The sequence below is a fragment of the Neovison vison genome, chromosome 2 (genome assembly GCF_020171115.1).
Source record: "Neovison vison isolate M4711 chromosome 2, ASM_NN_V1, whole genome shotgun sequence".
In the NCBI taxonomy this organism is placed as follows: Eukaryota; Metazoa; Chordata; class Mammalia; order Carnivora; family Mustelidae; genus Neogale; species Neogale vison.
Window position 1 is genome coordinate 182,262,016 of NC_058092.1, and position 21,774 is coordinate 182,283,789.

Genomic DNA, 21,774 nt, shown 5'->3' on the forward strand with positions numbered 1-21,774 from the left:
TCCCCAAACATTGTAAATTCCAAAGTAACTTTAAAAATTTAAAACACTGAAAGAAAAGTGTAAAACATGCGTGTTATATGATACCTCCCTGAACTTATCAAACTTCTAAATTACTTAAGAATATTCCAATTATTTTAAACAGAAATTAAGTCAGGGTACCTGGAGAAAAGTAGCTCTTATCTCCACTCTAGATATTTGCCAATCGCTCCTAAAAAAGTAACTTAACTGATGAAAGTAAATTAAATATCACAGTTGCTATCAAAAATAGGGATAGGAGAGCCATGTAGTTTGTCCCCTGCTGTGTTACTTCCCTGCGGCCTACTTCTGTGGTTAAAAAATAGATCAAAAGGGGCACCTATATGGCTTAGTGGTGGCTCAGTCAGTTAAGCATCTGCCTGCAGCTCAGGTCATGATCCCAGAGTCCTGGGATCAAACCCTGTTTTGGATTCCCTGCTCAGCAGGCAGTCTGCTTTTCCCTCCTTCTTCTTCTGCCCCTCTCCCTGCTTGTTCTATTTCTTTTGCTCTCTCCTTCAAATAACTAAAATCTTTAAAAAAAAAAAAAAAGAGGCAGATTGGGGTGCCTGGGTGGCTCAGATGGTTAAGCATCTGCCTGCTGTTCAGGTCATGATCTCCAGCTCCTGGGATTGAACCCCAGGTCCAGCTCCTTGCTCAGTGGGGAGCCTGCTTCTGCCTCTGCCTGCCACCCCCCCTTCTTGTGCTCTGGCTCTCTCTCTCCCTTTCTCTCTCTCTCATTCTGTCTCTCTCTCTCTCTCAAATGAATAAACAAAATCTGAAATAAATTTTTTAAAGTAGAGCAAAAGGCTAGGAAATTTCAATTATGGATATTTCCATATTAGTTTCACTTCAGAAAATACTTATTTAAGTGATACATTGGCTTCAGTCTTCACATATGTAATTTTTCTATATTATTTCACAATACTCTGTACTGCTCAATCTTTTCTATAGCAATCAACACTATTTAAAAAAAAAAAAAAAAAAAGCTACTCATTTTTAAACGTAATCCCTAATTTGGCCAGCAGAGGGTACCACTTGATCCTGAAAAACCAAAGTATTGCATCCAATGACATTTATTTTTATACTTGAACTACAAACTGGGACATACCATCTCAAACTTCCTTATTAATGTGTTCAGAAATGTCCCATTTGAGGGGTACCTGGGTGGCTCAGTTGGTTGGGCGGTTTCCTTGGACTCAGGTCATGATCCTGGAGTCCCAAATGGGGTTTCCTGCTCAAAGGAGAGTCTTTTCCCTCTGACCCTTCTCCCTTTCTTGCTCTCTCTCATTTTCTCTCTCTTAAATAAATGGATAAAATTGTTTTTTAAAAAATGTTTTTAAAAAAATTCCCATTTGATTTTGCCCATATAAATTTGACTTTCGCAGAGCCCATATTAATGTTTAAAACTTCTCATCTGTGACAAAGTCTATTATTATTTCTACCTCAGTCAGCTCAATCAGATGCATCCTCATGGTAATGAAAGAAAGGCTAAGAAGTAGAATTTGGTTCAATGATCAAAATGACTTTCCACAACCCTAGATTTTTCTGGGGGAAAAAAAGGAAACAAAGAAATAAAAACTCTACATAAAGATTAAAAGTTCCATTAGAAAATCCAAAACAAACGCAAAAGAAAATAGAACTACACTATAATACAAGATAATTCCTCTTAAAAATTACATATACATTTGTAAAATGTTTAACTAATATTTTCCAAATGCTTTGTTTGGTATCTGCTATTTGTCCATTATATGTTAGGAGCTATAGGTTAATTTTACAAGACGGGTTCCTGTTTTCACAGCATTATTATATTTCTCATGACCATACAATGTTATGGCTAACAAAGTCCTCATACAAGCTACAAATTCCTTATTTTACAACTTCAATTTGGAAAAATGTGAACACTGACTTGCCTGATTTACTCTTAAAGATTTTACCATCTTAATAGCCAAAATCATTAACAACCAGAAATTTATCTTGACTGAAGATAAAAATTTTCTATGCTTCTCTGAAGCTATTATCACAAACATTAAGTTTACTAAATTAACTTGACAAAAATAAAACAGATCTAAAGACTCGAAGAGTGATCTCTCTTTTCACGCTCCCAGACTTACTACTAATGACACATCCTTTATGCTCAAGTATTACATTTTCCAGAAAGAAAAGAAATAATCATTCTCCTCCACAATTGTGATTCAAAATAGGAAATTATAGCTTCTTTTCCCATAAAAAAAATCCTATTTGTTATATTGAAAGCAAGTATTGAGTTCCACGCTCTATAAAATCATTTTTAATAACTGGATGTGTCCCTTTCTTTCCTCATATAATAACAAATGGTAACCATTTAAAAATCATCTTTTACACCTGGAAATTAAGTATAACACCACTTAATTGCTATGGATTCTTTCAGGAAATTTTGTATCTTTAATTTTCTGAACTGATACATTCCCTATAATATAAAAGATACTTCAAATTATTTCTCAAATTAATTTACAAGATATGCCTGCATAAGAAAACTGAAAAGTCAGTTTTGCAAGTAATTGGCTTATGCTTTTGCCAATCATCCAAAAAATCTAAAAACATCCAATTTTAGAATGCACAGATAACTTTTTTGTTTTCATCTATTTAATTCCACTTTATTTTCCAACTGTGAGTTTGGTTCCTAACACAGACTCTCCTAAAGTATGTTACATTCAGCAATTTTTGATTCCCCAGGTGCCTTAAGAACCTACATCTAATGGCCTCTAATGGCCTCTCTATTCTATTCGTGGCTAAAAAATTTTTAAACAACAATGCATGGGGTAGAGGGACACAGAATAACCAGTCAATAGACACAATTTAAAATAATCCTTCTTACTTTCAGCAAAAATGCCGCCATACATTTATGTTCTATTTGAATTTTCAGTACACTTTTTAGATTTCATTTTATTTTTGTGTTTTTTTAATATACTTAATTTTATATTGAACACTATCTACTACTTCTCTAAACTATTGCAGTGCGCTCATAACAAATAATATTCACACCAGTGAGCAAGCTCTGACTCTGACGTACATTAGATATGATGAGTTTGAGATCTGAGAGGCATGTGCAAATGAGTAATGTCCTATGGGCAGCTGACACGCAGAAACCTGAAGCTCAGGAGAAAATCAAGCCTAGAAAGAGAGATACAGTAACTAGGTATCCATGTTACGCCCTAAACCATGAGATTAAATGAGCGCTTCCAAGTTTCAGAGGAGAGGAAGATAAGGCAGGCAAGGATAGTACTTTGCAAAACAAGTACCCACTAGAAAAAGGAAGAGAAGGAGAGAAATGAAAAGAAGAGGCAGAAACACGTGAAAATTGGGTTCAAATTCAAGCTCTACTTTACTCTGCTTACCCATGTCTATTTTGATCCTTTTCCCCTGTTTTTCCCATGTTGTGAAATGTGACCTACAAAGTGGCCATGAAGGAGAACTGCTTATGAAAATTACCCATAGAATTTAATGGAGTGCTCTGTTCGGTGCTAAATAATTCACCAATTAATCACTGTTACTATGCGGAAAGATACTTTTCTCTTTGTAGAATTCTCCTTTTCCAAAACCAAATGCCATTGAATTTTTGAAGGGTGCTGAGAGGTAGCAAATTACCTATTTGATTTAAAAATGGAGGAAGAGTCATTAAGTCCACACATTTTTATTTAGCAGATTGAATCCATTTCACCAAGGGAAGTAATCTACCCTATCCATGACAATAACTTATAATTAGGTCATAAGGAAACATAAAACTGAAGTGCTTAAGATTTGCTTCCAAAGTGTTAACAAATGCTTAAAAGAGAAAATGAAAGATACACTAACATATATTAATAACTGATCTATGTTTATTTAGAGGATTAGATACGGGATGGTAAAAGGACAGAATAGTGAACTAAAAGCAAAGGAATGACAATAAGTAAAAAATAGAAAACCTCCAGTCTTGTTCCCACATAAGACTTATGGAATCATGCCAACATGTTTCATTCCAGAGCAGCCAGCCAGTCACTCGCTGAGGCGCATTAGAGCAAAGGGAAGGAAATCCTTTCTCCCACTTTACTTCCAAAGATAATAACAGAAAACTAGAGAATGATGGATTTCACTATCAAAAGGCCATGTTTATATAACTTGTGTCCCTCATTGGCTCTCTAAAGTCAAGTCTACTAAACTTGCATTATAGAGCAAAAGAAATATATGTACAAAGACAATCAATTTTGCAAAACTCATAATATCTCCAAATTGTCCAAATACCTGTTATACTCACTAAACTTAAACTATAACATCATTCCCATCAAGCCTCCAATTGTAGAATAAAGCTCATCACAGGGTAAGGTTAAAAAAAGTAAACTCAGTCATAAGCATAGTGATTCACATTTCTTCAACTCTAAACAAAAACCATGCCCAACAGAGAGAGTAACTCACACACACATGCCCCAAACCATCCCAGCCTTTTCTGGGTCATGGATCGTGAAAGCACAGAATTAGATTGACATAATCAATCATGCTCCTTAGATAAAGTTCAACTGATGGAACGGGTCTGTGAAAAGCCTGTTTTATTTTGTTGTTGTTGTTGTTGTTTTCATATTGTCATATTCTATATCCCTTGCTTCAGTTCCATTCCACTCCTCCCCTCATATAGGCATCCCCTTACTAGTTAATGGATGCCCTTCTGATCAACTTTCCATAACTCTTTTGATATACATCTTTACAATGATATACAGCTTTTCAGATTTACATAAACAGTATTGTAATTCCTCTCTTTCTCCTTCTCTGTTTCTGTATCTCTCTGTTTGTCTCTATTTCTCTCTCTCTCCCCCAACTTTGTTTTTCTCTGTCTCCTCCTACCCCAACATTGTGTTTTCATGATCTATCATGTTGAAATAAATAAGTAAATATAAATATATATTTAAGTTGTTTTAATTTAATTGCATATATATGGTAAGCACCATAGGTTAGTTCAAGCAACATATAGTCCAGCTCTCTCTTACCCTTCATGGCAATGGAAGCAGGACGTTAGATTTCCCAGACTTCTCTGCAACTCAGAATGGCATGTGACAAATTCTGGCCAATAAGGTGACAGCAGATGTCTGCTGAGATGTCTTCTGGCAAAACTTTTTCTTTCCCTATAAAAAGGGAATCAGAGGGGCGCCTGGGTGGCTCAGTGGGTTAAAGCCTCTACCTTCGGCTCAGGTCATGATCCCAGGATCCTGGGATCAAGCCCTTCATGGGGCTCTCTGCTCAGCAGGGAGCCTGCTTCCTCCTCTCTCTGCCTCCCTGCCTACTTGTAATCTCTGTCTGTCAAATAAATAAATAAAATCTTTAAAAAAAAAAAAGGGAATCAGAATGTTGTTATGACCTTTAGCTCCTCCTTCTCCTATTTCTGGTATGATGCCTGCACATAAAGCAGTGTTACTGCAAAGCTGAAGAGGAAAACTGACAGAGCAAAACTATAGAAAGAGCACAGGTCCTTGATGTCATCAGCTCTGAACTTCTTACCTATTTGTTATTTGAGAAAAATTAGTTCTCAATCAATTTAATTCATTTAGTTTATTTTCCCATTTATAGCATCCTATCAGATGCATTTATAAAGTATTTTATCTGTCGATATCCTAGTCAAGAACATTTAGGTAGTATCCAACTTTTTGCCATGAGAAACAACACTAGAATAAACACTTTCATACATGCTTCTTTTTATAGATGTGCAAGAGTCCCTCTAACATATACACTCTGTTGTGGGCTGAACTGCATCCTCCCCACAATTTACATGTTTGTAATTCTAATTCCCTATTCTTTAGAATATAACTATATATAGAAATAGGGTCTTTGAAGATGTGATAAAGTTAAAATAAAGCCATTAGGATGGGCCCTAATCCAATATGATCACTGTCCTTTAAGAAGAAATTAGGACGCAGACACCAAAAAGCGGTAATCATGTTGCAGATGTAGCAAAAAGGTAGCCATGGATAAGTCAAGAAGAGAGGCCTCAGGAGAAACCAAACTTAGCAGCACCTTGATCTTGGACTTTTAGCCTTTAGACTATGAGAAAACAAATTTCTATTGTTTAAGCCACCCAGTCTTTGATACTTTGTAATGGCAGCCCTAGCAAACTAATACAATTTGGCAGTAGAATTTCTGGGTCAGAAAGCATTTGAATAGTCAATTTCAACAAATATTACCAAACTGGTCTCCAAAATAACATGACCAGCAGAACATGTGGGTTTGTTTACATGTTCCCATCTCCTCCTGAGCACAAGATATTGCAGGACATTTCAACTTTCTCCAACACAGGAAGTATGAAGTGGGCCTCATTGTTGTCTTAATTGCATTTTTGATTACCAATGTGACTGGTGATCTATTTTGGGTTGACTAGACAGCCATTCATTGAACTGCTTACTTGTACTTTTTATCCATTTTTCTCCTAGGTGGCCTATTTTTCTCACTGATTTCTAAGAATTCCCTATACATTCTATATATAATCTTTTGTCAGTAATAATCCCTGAAAATATCCTCTCCCTGCTTAATATGTCTCTCTTTGTATCCATAAAGATCCTACCATCTATATATTAAAGTTCCATTTGTTTTGCATCTTTACAGGTTATTACTATACATAAATTTTTACCAATCTCATAGGTACGATAAGATACACCATTATTTTAATCTGTATTTATCTAGTAACTAGTGAAACAAGCTAAATATCTTCTCATTTATCTATTGGCCATTCTAATATGCTCTTCTGTGAATTACTTTTTCCTTTATCATTGACCCATTTCTCTATTATTCTTTTCCTTATTAATTTTTAAATAATTCTTTATAAAATCCAGAGTGCCTGGGTGGCTCAGTCAGTTAAGCATCTGTCTTTGACTCGGGTCATGATTCCAGGGTCCTGAGATTGAGCCCTGCAACAGGCTCCCTGCTTAGTGGGTAGTCTGCTTCTCCCTCCCCCTCTCCCTCTGCCTGTTCCTGCTCTCTTAAGCTCATCCTCTCTCTCAAATAAATACATGAAATCTTAAAAAAAATTATTTCTAAAAATCTTATACTAAGTCATTTTTGTTTAATGGTCTATGAGTTGCTATTTCCATAATAATACTACATAACGAAACACCTAAAACTCAGTGGCACAAAAGGTTTATTCTCTCTTGTGCATTTTTAGGTGGTTAGGTTGGCTAATCCAAGATGGGCCTAGCTGGGCTTACTACAAGATACAGTTTTGGAATCTAAATCTGTTGTACATGTTTCTCATCTTTCTTAGACAAGTAAGCTACCAGGAGCATGTTCTTCCCATGGCAACAACAAAAATACAAGAAGGGCAAGTGGAAAAGTACAAACTAAAACTACTTCCCATTTGTCAGACTGACAGGGTAACTCTCTTATCCCTCAAATTGTTCAAGAACTCCAGGGCCCTCTTGACCCCATACCTCAGAGACAGAAAATTAGAGAATATGATTCTCAAGTGGGCCCTGTTGAAGGCTGCCAGTGTTCTGTTTACTGATGAAACTGATCAGTAAACAGTTTCTGTAAACAGTAAACTGATGAAACAGTTTACTGATGAAAACTGATCCCCTGAAGTCCAGTGTGACCTTTTTGCCTGCTGCACTCTTGCCTTTGCTGCTACAATTACCGACATTGGCCCCAGTGGTTCTTCAAGAAAGAACAAGCTTGCTCCCTCAGAGGTATGGTGTGACATCCACACTTATAGCCTCAGTTCACTAAACATGGTGGTTCCGTCAGTAGGGCCTTCTGCCTCCTTCTGCCTCCAATCACTCACAAGCCCAAACAGCTTCTCCGATAAGGTAACGCAGGCCATAAAAAGGATTATAGCTTAAGGTCTCTGATGTTCTTTCTTATTGGGTTCTTTCTTATCCAGGACCAGTTCAATGCATTAAAAAGTTTCTAGTAATAAATACACATTGTAAAAGAAAGAAGTCCAGGTCTTCATTCTTTTCCTCTCTGAAGGCCCCCAGACTCTATGAGTTTCTTCCACTCCTCCCAGTTTTGACCAGCCTTTCAGGTGAAGGAAGACTGGAAAGGATAACCTTTATCAAATCAGAAAAAGACACTCCTACACCAGTACCTGAGAAACAAAAGGATAAATATCTCACAATGATTTAAAAACACTGGGGGGCACCTTATGGCTGCTACATAAAATACAAAATTTCCAGTTAACTTTGAATTTCAGAGAAATAATGAATAATTTTCCAGCATAAGCATGCCCTATGCAACATTTGGGACATATTTATACTTAAAAAAAACTACTGCTTGTTTATCTGAAATTCAAACCTCTGTATCTTGTATTTTGCTAAATCTGGCCATTCTTATTTTCTATATTTCATGAATGGGATAAATTGGGGGGAGGGACAACTAAAACTCCCTCGTACCTAAACTTAAAGCAACCACAGAGTCAGGCCCTCACATCCTGACATCCTATCAGAGAACTAAGGCTGACAGAACCAACCAAAACACCAGTTCTCACCCCATTACTGCAAAGAAAGGAGTCGCTTTTTAGATAACCAGGTGTGTTTCCTGGTCACCTCCCAGCAATACATTTCTAAATATACTCTGCTGGAAGATCTTTGTTCCCAGAAATGCAATATGGGATATAAGGAGAGAAAGGAAGAGTGACATATATTGTGCCCTGAGATATGAGAGCCCAAAAGGAGGGCCACAGACACAAGAAAAACAATGGCAGAAGGGTATTCTAGAGATTAGGTTTTATGCATCTCTCTTAGAAAAATGAATCCAAATTGCTTTCAATTATTTAGGGTTAAATTCACCCCCCACTTGATCTATATTTGATCCAGTAAAGGATCAAATAATATGAATAAGAGAGTAGCTGCCCCAGTGGGTATATATCTTCTGTAACCCAGAAATATACTGAGATTTAAGAGAGAAGAGATTTAAAATTTAAGAGAGAAATTCTGTAATTCAAAGTTGATAGTGATTAAGCTCAAAGAGGATATACATAGCTCACTTATGATAAACACCACAAAATCTCATCTTTTAAAAACAAGCAGACAGAAAAAAATCCAAAATCAAAAGTCTATATAGCATAAGAGTAAGACAATATCTTAAAGATACCAAGGGAAATCATCCTCAACAGAAAATTTAGACTACATCTACACTGTGCTCTCAGTGAAATACCCAAACACACAAATTCTAGGACAGAAGTGACAGAGAGACCAAGTAAAATGAAAAAGAAAACTGAAGTGAGAGGTCAAAATCAAGAGACCTAGCAAAGATTAAAAAAAAATTTAAAAATCAGCAAAACCAAAAAAAAAATTAATTTAAAAGTCACAATTGGAGAAACGACTCTTCTCCTTTATTGGCTGCCTCTCTATCAGCCAATTCCACATCCAAAGAGCAAAAGAACCAAGGAATAGAACTGCTCCCCTGGACTTAATTCTTACCAACAAAGAGAAATATGTGAGTGAAGTGAAAGTGACAGGAACCTTGGGGAAAACTGAACAGATCACCTTAGAGTTCGCAACAGTCAAGGAAGAAAACACAAGGCAAAGTAAGACAAGTATCTTAGATTGTTGAGCAGTTCAGAGAAAATATAAACATGTTCCAGAGTCAGAGATTCTAAAATGAAAGGTAGGTCAAAAAATAAAGACCACTACAACAATCACATGAGGAAAATATGGGAAAGAACATCCGCAAATATGACTCAAGGTGGTGTACAAGAAGCTTTCTAAAGAGCTGAGATTTTCAAAGGACATACAAAAGAAGGAAGAAGGGAATGGGAAGAATGAACACATCAGGACAGTATTGGCTTTTATTGACTAAACCTAAGATAAGCAAAGCCTTATGAAAAACACTCAAAACAATATAAAAACCTGAGGTTGTGTTTGAGAAAGAAGGACAAGAAATGTACAACTGCTGGCCCCACTCTCAGGCAGAGTTCATGATACTGACAAACAGAGAGGAAGGAAGATTACAATATTTTGCCTTTGCTTTCAAACTGTCTGCCAAGGAGTACGCTCTTTACAACAAAAAGATTGTGCCAAGAGTCTTGAGAATAAATTAATGAATAAAAGACAATGAAATAATATTTAACTATTTAGATCAATGTCCATTTCCAGGTGTAGTCTACTGCAACAGGGTTTCTCACTCTCAGCACCACTGATACTTTAGGCTGGATAATTCTTTGTTGTGGGGGCTGTCATGTGAGTTGTAGGATGTTTAGCAGCATCCCTGGCCTCTACCCACGAAACACCAATAGCACCAGCTTCCCAGTTGTGAGAATCAAAAATGTCTCCAGACATTGCCAAATGTCCCCTGGGGAGCAAAAGTACCCTGGGTTGAGAACTACTATATTACAGAGCAGTGAAAAATTTGTATATATCATCACAGAATTATTGTTTGTATCTTTGAGTAATCACGGCATTGAGAACTGATGGATGTTGCCCCATATATCGGAAAGGTAGGCTCTAAAAATTAAAACCTGTAAATTTGATGTTGGTCCCCAAGAAATTTTAACACAGTATCAAAATTTTATTAATTAGAAGACGACAATGATCTAATGATATCTTGGTATAGTTTCATTAAGAGCTACTCATACTAATGAGGTTTAATTTTCTTCTCTTTTTTTATATCATTGCTTAAAAAGGTATATTAGTTTCATTAAAACTTTTTAAAATCTCTTAGGAAATCTTTCACAAGATAAATATAAGCTTCTCATACACTGCTGGTCTCAGTGTGTATTGGTAAAATCTCTATTGAAGGCATTCTGCCAATATGTGTAAAATTTTATATTTGTCTAAAAGACAAAGCAATGCCACTTTTAGGAATCTGAACACATGTATGTGAAGATGCATGTCAAGGATTGCAGTGTTGTTTGTATTAATCGAAAAGCTAAAACAACCTAAATGTGCATCAGTTAGGGACTGGTTAAATAAATTGTCATATATTCTTTCATTGGTATGACTTTAACTGTGACCAAAAGGGTCAGGAAAAGCCTTAGGAGATATACAAAATCCAAATGAATGTCATTTGCCTAGCAGTGGAAAGATACTAAAAATATTTAACCACCAGCATGGCTCAGGCTCCAACCAGAGTTTAGCCTGGAGAGGATCTTAGAAGGCCCCTTTTGTGCCAAATGCTTACCCTTTAAATGCTGGGTCTAAGGAAGGTACCAGGCAAGAGGCCAAGTAGAGGAAGACTACTAGTAGTGAAGAGAAGGGATACTAAAGTATTTCATATTTTAACAATTTGTATGGCTTTACTGAGGAATATGAGTCCTCACCAATACAGAGCAACAATAAAATATTCCAGTATAGTGTGGGGCAATAAATTGGTTAAATTCAACCAAGCGGCAGCTATAATAAAGAGTGAAATAAATGTATGTGTCCTGATACAGAATGATACATTAATTTTTTTTTAATTTCTACCTGAAACTGGTAGCAGTTTTTGGGGTCAGGACAGGAGGAAAATTTATTTTCATCATACAACCCTTTGTGGCAGACGCAATAGGTATGCAAACAACCCTTCCAGCTCTGGCCCAGCTTCACGCCTCTAGATTTCAAAAACTAAATACAGCTTGGGTGAGATTATAAAAGATTGCAGGCATCAGATAACTTCTGGGAAAACTGTAAGGGGCGCTTCTAGTGTCCAGCCCAAGAATCCAGAATGGTGGAAGCTAACACATCTCCAGGACTGTCTCTCAGGTACAGCTGGACATTTTTCCCGCCACATCGTCTTTGGCTGTTTCCCTGAGTCTCCTGGAGAGTCTATGAACTATCTAATGTCATTTATGAAACTCTGTAGACTGTTGGTTGCAATAAAGAACTGTAGCCAAAGCACCCTTTGTTAAAATTAAAAATTAAAATAGATGTGCAAATATAACTTTTTCAGTTTAAAAGTTCATTTTTATAAAACAACGACAACAACAACAACAACAAATTTTAAGCATGCAAGCTGGACAGTGGTACAATTCTGACCTGAACACATCTGGCCAAAGAACCAAATCCAATATAGCCAGCCTAGAGATCTGGGTCTTAAAAGCCCATCTGAATGTCAGCTGTGTCCCAACCACCAGATAAAATATTATACGAAAACTCATCTAGAAATTAACATTTTGTGATCATATCTAGGAAAATCCTAATGGGGCAGAAAAGAGACAAAGAAGGATTAATCCTTCCAGGTATTAAAACATGTCATAAAATGAAGTTATTTAGAAAGTAGGGACTGGAGGGCACCTGCATGGCTCAGTTAGTTAAGCGTCTGCCTTTGGCTCAGGTCATATGGTCCCAGGAATCTGGGATAGAGTCCTGCATTGGCTCTCTGCTCAGCGGGGAGTTGGCTTTTTCCTCTCCCTCTGCCCCTCCCAGTCATGCGCTCACACACTCACTTGCTCTTTCTCTCTCAAATAAATAAAATCTTTAAAAAAAAAAGTATGGATTGGGTAAAAATTAGAATGTGCTAGGGTGAGTGCTGTGAATTGTGTAAGACTGATGTATCACAGGCCTGCACCCCTGAAACAAAAAATACATTATATGTTAATAAAAATAAATAAATGAGTAAACAAATAAATAAAAATTAGATACAAATATTACTGCAACAGAAGAGAGAGTTGGGAAACAGACTAATTATAAATTTAGCTTATGATAAAGATGACATTTTAAATCGGCAGGAAAAAGAGTTATTCTTAAATAAATCATACTGGCTCAAATGAATAAACATTTGGATGAAAAATTGACATAAAACTGACTCCCAGCCTCACTCCTTTGTTCAAAATCAACTCCAGACGTAGCAAAGACTAAAATTCTAAAAGTATAAGTGAAATTATCTATAACACATTTTTGCATACTATTTGAAGCAAAAAGTCATTTAAAGGAAATACAAAACCCAGAAGTCATAAAAAGAAGTTTAAAATTTTGAGTACAGCACCTGGGTGGCTCAGTGGCTTAAAGCCTCTGCCTTCGGCTCGGGTCATGATCCCAGGGTTCTGGGATCGAGCCCCGCCTCGGGCTTTCTGCTTGGCGGGGAGCCTGCTTCCTCCTCTCTCCCTCTGCCTGCCTCTCTGCCTACTTGTGGTCTCTGCTTGTCAAATAAATAAATAAAATCTTTAAAAAATATATATATATTTTATTTTCTGCATTATTTAAAAATAAAACATAAAAGTCAAAAACTAGGGGCACCTGGGTGGCTCAGTGGGTTAAGCCGCTGCCTTCGGCTCAGGTCATGATCTCAGGGTCCTGGGATCGAGTCCCGCATCGGGCTCTCTGCTCGGCGGGGAGCCTGCTTCCTCCTCTCTCTCTGCCTACTTGTGATTTCTCTCTGTCAAATAAATAAATAAATAATCTAAAAAAAAAAAAAGTCAAAAACTAAACAACAAATTGGGGGGAAATATTTACAACATAGTAAAAAGACAAAAAATTAATGTGCTTAATTTACCATGGAGAAAGAAAAAGAAAAAATGGACAAAGAATATAAAAAGGCAATTTATGTAAAAAGAAATTTTAAAATGGGCTAAATAATTATTTAAAAATTGCTCAACCTTCCTCATAACTAGTTAAATGCAAATCCAAAGAACAAGGTATATCACTTTTACCTATCAGACTGTCAAAAGTGAAATTTTTGAAGGAGTATCATCAGTGCTGGTTAGCATTGGGCACATAAGCTTTCAGCATACAGCTAGTGGGGATGTAAACTGATACAAATTTCTTGAAGAGATATATGAAAATAGCTGTCAAATTTTATATTCTGCATACTCTTAACCCTCTGATTTTTCCAATTAAAGGTAATACTTAAATTTTAAAGTGAGCATTTCCAAACTTGTGCACCCACTCTAGAAAGCAGTATGGAGGTTCTAGAAAGCAGTATGGAGGTTCCTCAAAAAGTTAAATATAGGGCGCCTGGGTGGCTCAGTGGGTTAAGCCGCTGCCTTCAGCTCAGGTCATGATCTCAGGGTCCTGGGATCGAGTCCCGCATCGGGCTCTCTGCTCAGCGGGGAGCCTGCTTCCTCCTCTCTCTCTCTGCCTGCCTCTCTGCCTATTTGTAATCTTTCTCTGTCAAATAAATAAATAAAATCTTTTAAAAAAATAAATAAAATAAAAAAATTTAAAAAATTTAAAAAAAATAAAAAAAAGTTAAATATAGAACTACCCTACCCCAGGATTTGCACTACTAGCTATTTACCCAAAGGATACAAAAATACAGATTCAAAGGGGTACATGCACCCCAATGTTTATAGCAGCATTATCAGCAGTAGCCAAACTATGGAAAGAGCCCAAGTGTCCATCGACTGATGAATGGATAAAGAAGAAGTGGTATGTGTATACATACACACACACACAATATTAATCAGTCATCAAAAAGAATGGTATCTTGCCATGTGCAACAACATGTATTACGCTAAGTGAAATGTATTACGCTAAGTGAAATAGGTCAGAAAAAGACAAACACCATATAATTTCATTCATATGTGGAATTTAAGAAACAAAACAAATGAACATATGAGAAGGTGTAAAAAAGAGACAGAGAGGAAGCAAACCGTAAGAGACTCCTAACAGCAGAGAACAAACTGAGGGTTGATGGAGGGAAGTGGGCAGGGACGGGCTAGATGGGTAATGGGTATTAAAGAGGGTACTTGTTGGGTGCATCTGCCTTCAGCTCAGGTCATGATCCCAGGGTCCTGGGATTAAGCCCTACATCGGGCTCCCTGCAGGGAGCCTGCTTCTCCCTCTCCCCCTGCTGCTCCCCTACTTGTGCTCACTCTCTCTCTCTATCAAATAAGTAAATAATTTTTTTTTCAAAAAAGGAGGGCATTTGTTATAAGGTACTAGATATTGTATGTAAGTGATGAATCACTGAATTCTACTCCTGAAACTATTATACTTTATGTTAACTAATTAGAATTTAAATAAAAATTTTAAAATAAATAGTAAAGCATTTCTTTAGACCCAGTAATTCTACTTCCATGAGATTATCCTAAATATACACTCATAAAAGTACATCAAGATATAAGAACAAGGATATTCCACACAACATAGCAACACGAAAAAACAAAAACTACTAAAAACAACATCTATCAATACACAATGGACTAAATGAATTATGCTACATCCATATAAAATACTATGAGGTTGAAAAGAATGAGACAGGTCTACATGAATTACTATGCATCTGTATTAACTAAATAGAACTGCCCTAAGTGGGGGGAAAGGGCAGGTCAATATGTACAACATTATGCCTTTTTATCTTGACCTAATTGGGATTCTGTAAACCAGCAAGAAGAGCATAATGTATGGATATTGCATAGGCAACCAACAGTGCCCATCCCCAGGTTATTTGATTCTGAAAACTAGTATTCCTTTGTTTCCTCATGCTAGAGAAAAAAGAATTGCTGGGTCTAACTAAAAAGCGAATCAATCTTGCAAACTCCCATGGAAATATGACCTATGACCCCCAGCCCTGGAATAAGATGGACACTGATATCTCTCCCAGAGAATCACTGAGAAATTGGTTTTATTTCCTACTCTCCCTTCATCCCCAGCCACAAACAAACGCACGTTAGAGGTCAGAGCCTTTACTGGATTCACGAGTATCTATCCCCAGCACTAAGAATAATGTCTGCTACTCAAGTCATCTAAAATGAGTGAGTTAATTACTTCCAAAGCCAATATCAGAGAAGACCCAACATAGTACTTTCAGCAACCCTGCCTCTCAGTCACTCTGAGGGTTCTCAGTGAACTAACCCAGGGCCACTTTGCATTAATACCAGAAACCTTTATCAGTTGAGACCTGGTAAATCATTTATCATCTATTTAATTGTACACCTCGATCCCAATTCTTTATGCCAAATGCATAGACTGAGGAGATAAATGTTGTACAGTGTAATTTAAGCAATGCTACTCAAAGCACAAGTCTGCAATGATATAAGGAGCTTGCAAGGATGTAAATGAATGACTATTTCCTTCATCAAAAAAGTCTTGCTACAAAGTCTTAGAGCATAGATGACTTACATTCCATTAGAAACTTCTCCTTTCATGGACCAGTAACAGAACTGAGAACTGCTGATCATATGTTGAATACAGCTAATGTAGAGCCTGAAATGCTCGAGTTCCACTAATTGAGGAACTTTCCTTGCACTCAACATTGCCCTCTCCATCAAATCTATTTCCCCACTGATGGAGGAACCTGAAGCAGCCCAAGTATATTGTCTGGGAGAATGAAGATGGGGAAAAGAGGTCCAGGAGGAAGGAGGGGGTGCCAAATAAATTTGACCTAAATTACAATTTGGCACATAGGAACTCAAAATAATTTCTCAAACCATGGAAGCTAATGATTAAATTGGTAGCAGATTAAATTGGCTGTGTCCCAGGCACCAATAACATTGTTAAAAACAGTAATTAAGTATGGGAAAATCATGTGCAATAGCTAATAGTCCTGTTCACTTTCAAAAATTCTGTAATCTCAAGTATCTGTCACTTTCCATTAGATCTGCAACTTGACTAAACTCGGGAGTTCTGCCCCACGGTACCATATCACTTAAAATCTAGTATCTGAACAAAAATCTGAAAATCACACTTTTTGAGTCTCTAGACTAACATTTCCAAGAGCCAACGATCCATAAGCAAACACTATTTTTTAAGTCTTCATTACAAAGTACCTAAGTTTCTCTTCAGGCAAGACTGAACTGCCAACTTCTCAAATCTTAATCCCTTCTATCCCAAAGCAAGAGTAACAACACACCAACAGAAGTTCATAGGAATTAGAGAAGGGAATTTACATCCTTCCATAGCTTTGGTCTTCCTCTAAATATCACAGAAAAAGAAAACTTCACAATTTAAAAAAAAAAAACTTTTAATACAGGCAAAACATACTCTTTAAGAATTCACAACCCTATACCTCACCTCCCCTCCCACCAAATAATCTCTCTACTCTCTCTAATTTGATTTCTCTGGAAAGCCACTCCCTCCAAAAAATCAAATAGTTTTACTGACCTCCAATTCCTTAGCTTTTTGCCTTCAGTATAGTCTATTTCTACAACCATAACTTCCAAATTCAACAATAACAAATTAAAACTTCATCTCTTGGGCGCCTGGGTGGCTCAGTGGGTTGAGCCGCTGCCTTCCGCTCAGGTCATGGTCTCAGGGTCCTGGGATTGAGTCCCGCATCGGGCTCTCTGCTCATCTGCCTCTCTGCCTACTTGTGACCTCTCTCTGTCAAATAAATAAAATCTTAAAAAAAAAAAAAAAAAAACTTCATCTCTTCCCTGACTCCAGCTCTAGAATGCCCTATTCCATTCTCATGTTTCCCTAAGTAGAAAAACCCAGTAGTGAATTTCTGCTCTTGTATGTGCCCTCTATCAGTTTTTTTTTCACTGAAGTATTTCTCTAAATACTTCTAATTTCTCCAAACATTTATTGTAACTGAAGTATTTATCGTTAATTCTATTTCTTTGTCACAGCTAGATCATAAAATTCATATAAATCAGAATAATGTATAGATGGTCCTTTAACAGAAGTCATTAATAAATTCTACTGTTCTAAAGTCCAAAACAACATGGTCAATAATAGTATCTGTTGGTTTCAGGCAGAACTGAAGCATTTTCCTCACATGTAGCTTTGTTGATATCTGTAAAGTTGGTAAATTGAAATTCTGTAAACAGGGGATTCTATCCTTCCAAACACTTAGTATATTGCAATCTACATACCTGATAACAATGTTTTACATATCAGAGACATTCAATAAATTTATCATTTGGTAGACAAAGAATTTTACAATGACTTAAAAACAGTAAAAAACCATCTTCTTAAAAATCACCACCTTTGTATTCAACTCAAATGCTCTTTAATCTGAGTCCACATTTAAGAATATAGCTTGAAGGGGTGCCTGGGTGGCTCAGTGGGTTAAAGCCTCTGCCTTCGGCTCAGGTCATGATCTCAGGGTCCTGGGATCGAGCCCCGCATCAGGCTCTCTGCTCAGCAGGGAGCCTGCTTCCTCCTCTCTCTCTGCCTGCCTCTCTGCCTGCTTGTGATCTCTGTCAAATAAATAAATAAAATCTTTAAAAAATATATATATAGCTTGAAGAATCACTTAATCTCACGAAACAAACTGTGGGTTGCTGGGGGGAGGGGGGTTGGGAGAAGGGGGGTAGGCTTATGGACATTGGGGAGGGTATGTGCTTTTGGGTAAATTGGAAGGGGAGGTGAACCATGAGAGACTATGGACTCTGAAAAACAATCTGAGGGGTTTGAAGTGGCGGGGGGGGTGGGAGGTTGGGGTACCAGGTGGTGGGTATTATAGAGCACACGGCTTGCATGGAGCACTGGGTGTGGTGAAAAAATAATGAATACTGTTTTTCTGAAAATAAATAAATTGGAAAAAAAAAGAATATAGCTTGAAGAATCAGATCACTAAATACAGAGAACAAACTGATGGTTGCTGGGGCAGGTGGGGGGAAAATGGGCAAAAGGAGTAAGAGATACAGGCTTCCATTTATGAAATGAGTAAGTCATGGAATAAAAGGCGCAGCACAGGGAATATAGTAGATGATCTAATAGCATGGTATTTTGACAACAGCTAGACTTGTGGTGAGCATAACATAACATATAGAAATGTTGAATCACTATGTTGTACGCCCAAAACTCATGTAACATTGTGTGTCAACTATACTCAAATAAAATAAAAAAAAATTTTAGGGCGCCTGGGTGGCTCAGTGGGTTGGGCCGCTGCCTTCGGCTCAGGTCATGATCTCAGGGTCCTGGGATCGAGTCCCACATCGGGCTCTCTGCTTGGTGGGGAGCCTGCTTCCCTCTCTCTCTCTCTCTCTCTGCCTGCCTCTCCATCTACTTGTGATTTCTCTCTGTCGAATAAATAAATAAAATCTTAAAAAAAAAATTTTTTAAATACAGCTTAAATAAATGATCTTTAAAATAAAGACACACACATGGGGCACCTGGGTGGCTCAGTGGGTTAAGCCTCTGCCTTCGGCTCAGGTCATGATCCCAGGATCCTGGGATTGAGCCCCGCATCAGGCTCTCTGCTCAGCAGGGAGCCTGCTTCCTCCTCTCTCGCTGCCTGCCTCTCTGCCTACTTGTGATCTCTGTCTGTCAAATAAATAAATAAAAATCTATAAATAAATAAATAAATAAAAATTTTAAAATAAAATAAAATAAATACACACACTCACAAAGATATTTACCATAGCACTTGGGTATTCAATGATAACTAATAAAATTATATCCATTAACTTGGAAAAATGTTACACAGCAATTTAAAATAACATCTATATAAAATAGGGAATATACATGGAAAATGTTTTGGTATAATATTAAATACAAAAGCAAGGTCCCAAATTTTATCTACAGTACTACTGCAATTCATTTTAAAGCCATGTAGAGAAAAAAGACTAAAAGGAAATACATCAATGAGATTACAGGCAATTTTTTTTCTGTACTTCCAAAATTCCTATAATTCCTAGAGTTCCTCCAAATTTCCATGCTCATATTAGTTTTTTTAATTTAATTATTGTGAACTTTATTGGGTTTGGTCATGGCATTAAGGTTCATATTATTTTTATGATGAAAAGAAAATAAGTTTTCCTATAAAATCCCAAAATTTTACTCAAAAAAGAAGGAAGACACAGACTATCTGTTGGAGGGTAACAAAAAAGCTATGTCTATACTATCTGTATTTTGGGTGTCTCCATTTAATAAATTTGCTACTACTGAGCATTTGCTAATACTTTGCTAATTACCTTTGCTAATACTGAGGTCATTTTTTATAGTGGATACTAAAATTTTAATAGCACATCCAAATATACCATTCAAATTTAACTGTTAATAATCCACATCCCCAAATCATAACTATTCTCAGTAGGTTAAGCTTTCGTTCTGTCTAAATAATGAAACAAACCCAGAAGCCGAGCTAATCTGAAATCTTATTTTTTGTACTTGTGTGTTCTGAGCACATCAGTGGATTTCATGTATCTTCAAAGACACTGTAACAGGCTTTCTTAGTGTCGTATAACCGTGACTCAAAACCTGCACAATCAATGACTTTCCTGATGCCTAAACAATCTCTTCTGGTTTCTATCTGAACTTATTCCTTCCAGTTCTATCCTCAGCACAACTGAAAGCAACTATCCAATCACTAAGACTCCATCAAACAGTGACCTTTTCTTTACATTATTGATGATTACATCCTACACAATGTGATTTTTATTTGATTATAAATGGTGGTGAAACAGTTCTGAGAGAACTCTACCTCTTAATGCTACTGCCCATTATAAAACAAGTACATGAGACAAATATTAAATTCAGGAATTACAGTTTTGCCACGGTCTCATTTGAAAAATCTTCCATTTACTGTGAACAAGCTTCTGGTTGAAAGTAAAAAATCCCTTCAAAGATTTTCTATCTTTGCTTCCTACTGCCCCAGCCCCATGCCAAAGCACAAGCATCCAGGCCATATCTTATCTTTTCCTGCACAGTACTGCAATCGGCTTTTTATAGCCAGAAACTCTCTGAATGCAAAGCACGACCTTGGCTACTAGCTTCCCCTGGCACTAGTTTGAAAGTTATTTATAACTTTAAAATTAGCATGAAAGCCTACATTTCTCATCATAACTACTCAAAACATTCCCATTTTATATAACAATGTAATGTACTTTAATCAGAAGGAAACCCCACATTTTAAGCCTACAATATATAACTAAGGCAGAGCAATTCAACGAAGAAACAAGAATGTACTGAAGTCCAGCTCTTCTCTTTACGAACTTGACTCTTACCTTTCTGTTGCTTTCTATAAAGTAAATGTTTAAAAAAAAAAAAATCGGCTCTTGTAGGGAATTTTCCAAAAAAGAGTTTTGGGGGGGCGGATAAAAAGAAGAAGACGGCTTCTTAGTCAGAGTTACAGAGTACCAAATTAAGAGGCAGTGGCAGTGGGGCAGTCACTTTAGCTGAGCGTCATTCACCCAGGATAAGAAAGAAAGGGGAGGTTACAAACCAGGGTGGGTGGTATCTAATCCTGAACTGCTAGTCACTGACCTCACTGACAACTTGTTACTGAAAATACTTCGTTGAAAAAGGCCAGACACATACTTTGCCTAGAGATCTACAAACATAGCTGTCAGGAAGCTCTGAATAAGTTAGATTTGCATTTCTCTAGTCCCTTTCCAAAATAAGGGCCTCTTTACATCTAATTAAAGCTGATGGCTAGAATTATGGACAGTGGAAAAAAAAAATGATAAAGCAGGAATAACGGGAGTCCAGGAAATCCACACATCAAAAGATCAATTATGTAAAATTCAGTGTCTTCAATACCATAGGATGATGTGTCACATCTGAGATAGTGTTTTTCTTCTGAAACCTTGCCTGTTGCAAGATACACCTGCCCCGGGTATCACACTAAAACCACATAATTATTAGTAAGGTGTGTACAGTGAAGATTTGCCAAATGCTCCACAGGTGAAACCATTGTTAAAGTTACCAAAAAAGTCTTCTCCAACAAAATTTCTTATTTCTGTGGCTATTCTTTTCATAGTTCCTCTTCCCTTTTTTTGATATCCTTTTCCTCAATACCCTATCATTCACCAGAACAAATCTCACTTACGCTTTATCATTTCATCAGTTCCTTGACTCCTCACCTGAACTTACACATTTCCTTCACATTACCACTTCTGCAACTTTCTTCCAACCGCTTCTAAAACAACAGGTGGTAACTGTCCCTTAAAAAAGAACTACTCCATTGTATGTTAACTATACTGGCATTGAAATTTTTCTAATTATATACTTAATAAATAAATAA

The 21,774-nt window shown here is 36.9% G+C and overlaps 1 protein-coding gene across 1 annotated transcript in view; it reads right to left on the minus strand.

Annotated features, from left to right (window-relative positions):
• Window positions 1-20,848, minus strand: part of LOC122899251 (catenin alpha-3-like) — a 216,606-nt gene extending 195,758 nt beyond the window's left edge. Inside the window, exon 1 of the mRNA XM_044236823.1 lies at window positions 20,756-20,848. The gene's annotated coding sequence lies outside the window, so the exon portion shown is untranslated. The remainder of the gene's footprint in view (window positions 1-20,755) is intronic.
• Window positions 20,849-21,774: the final 926 nt, after the last annotated feature.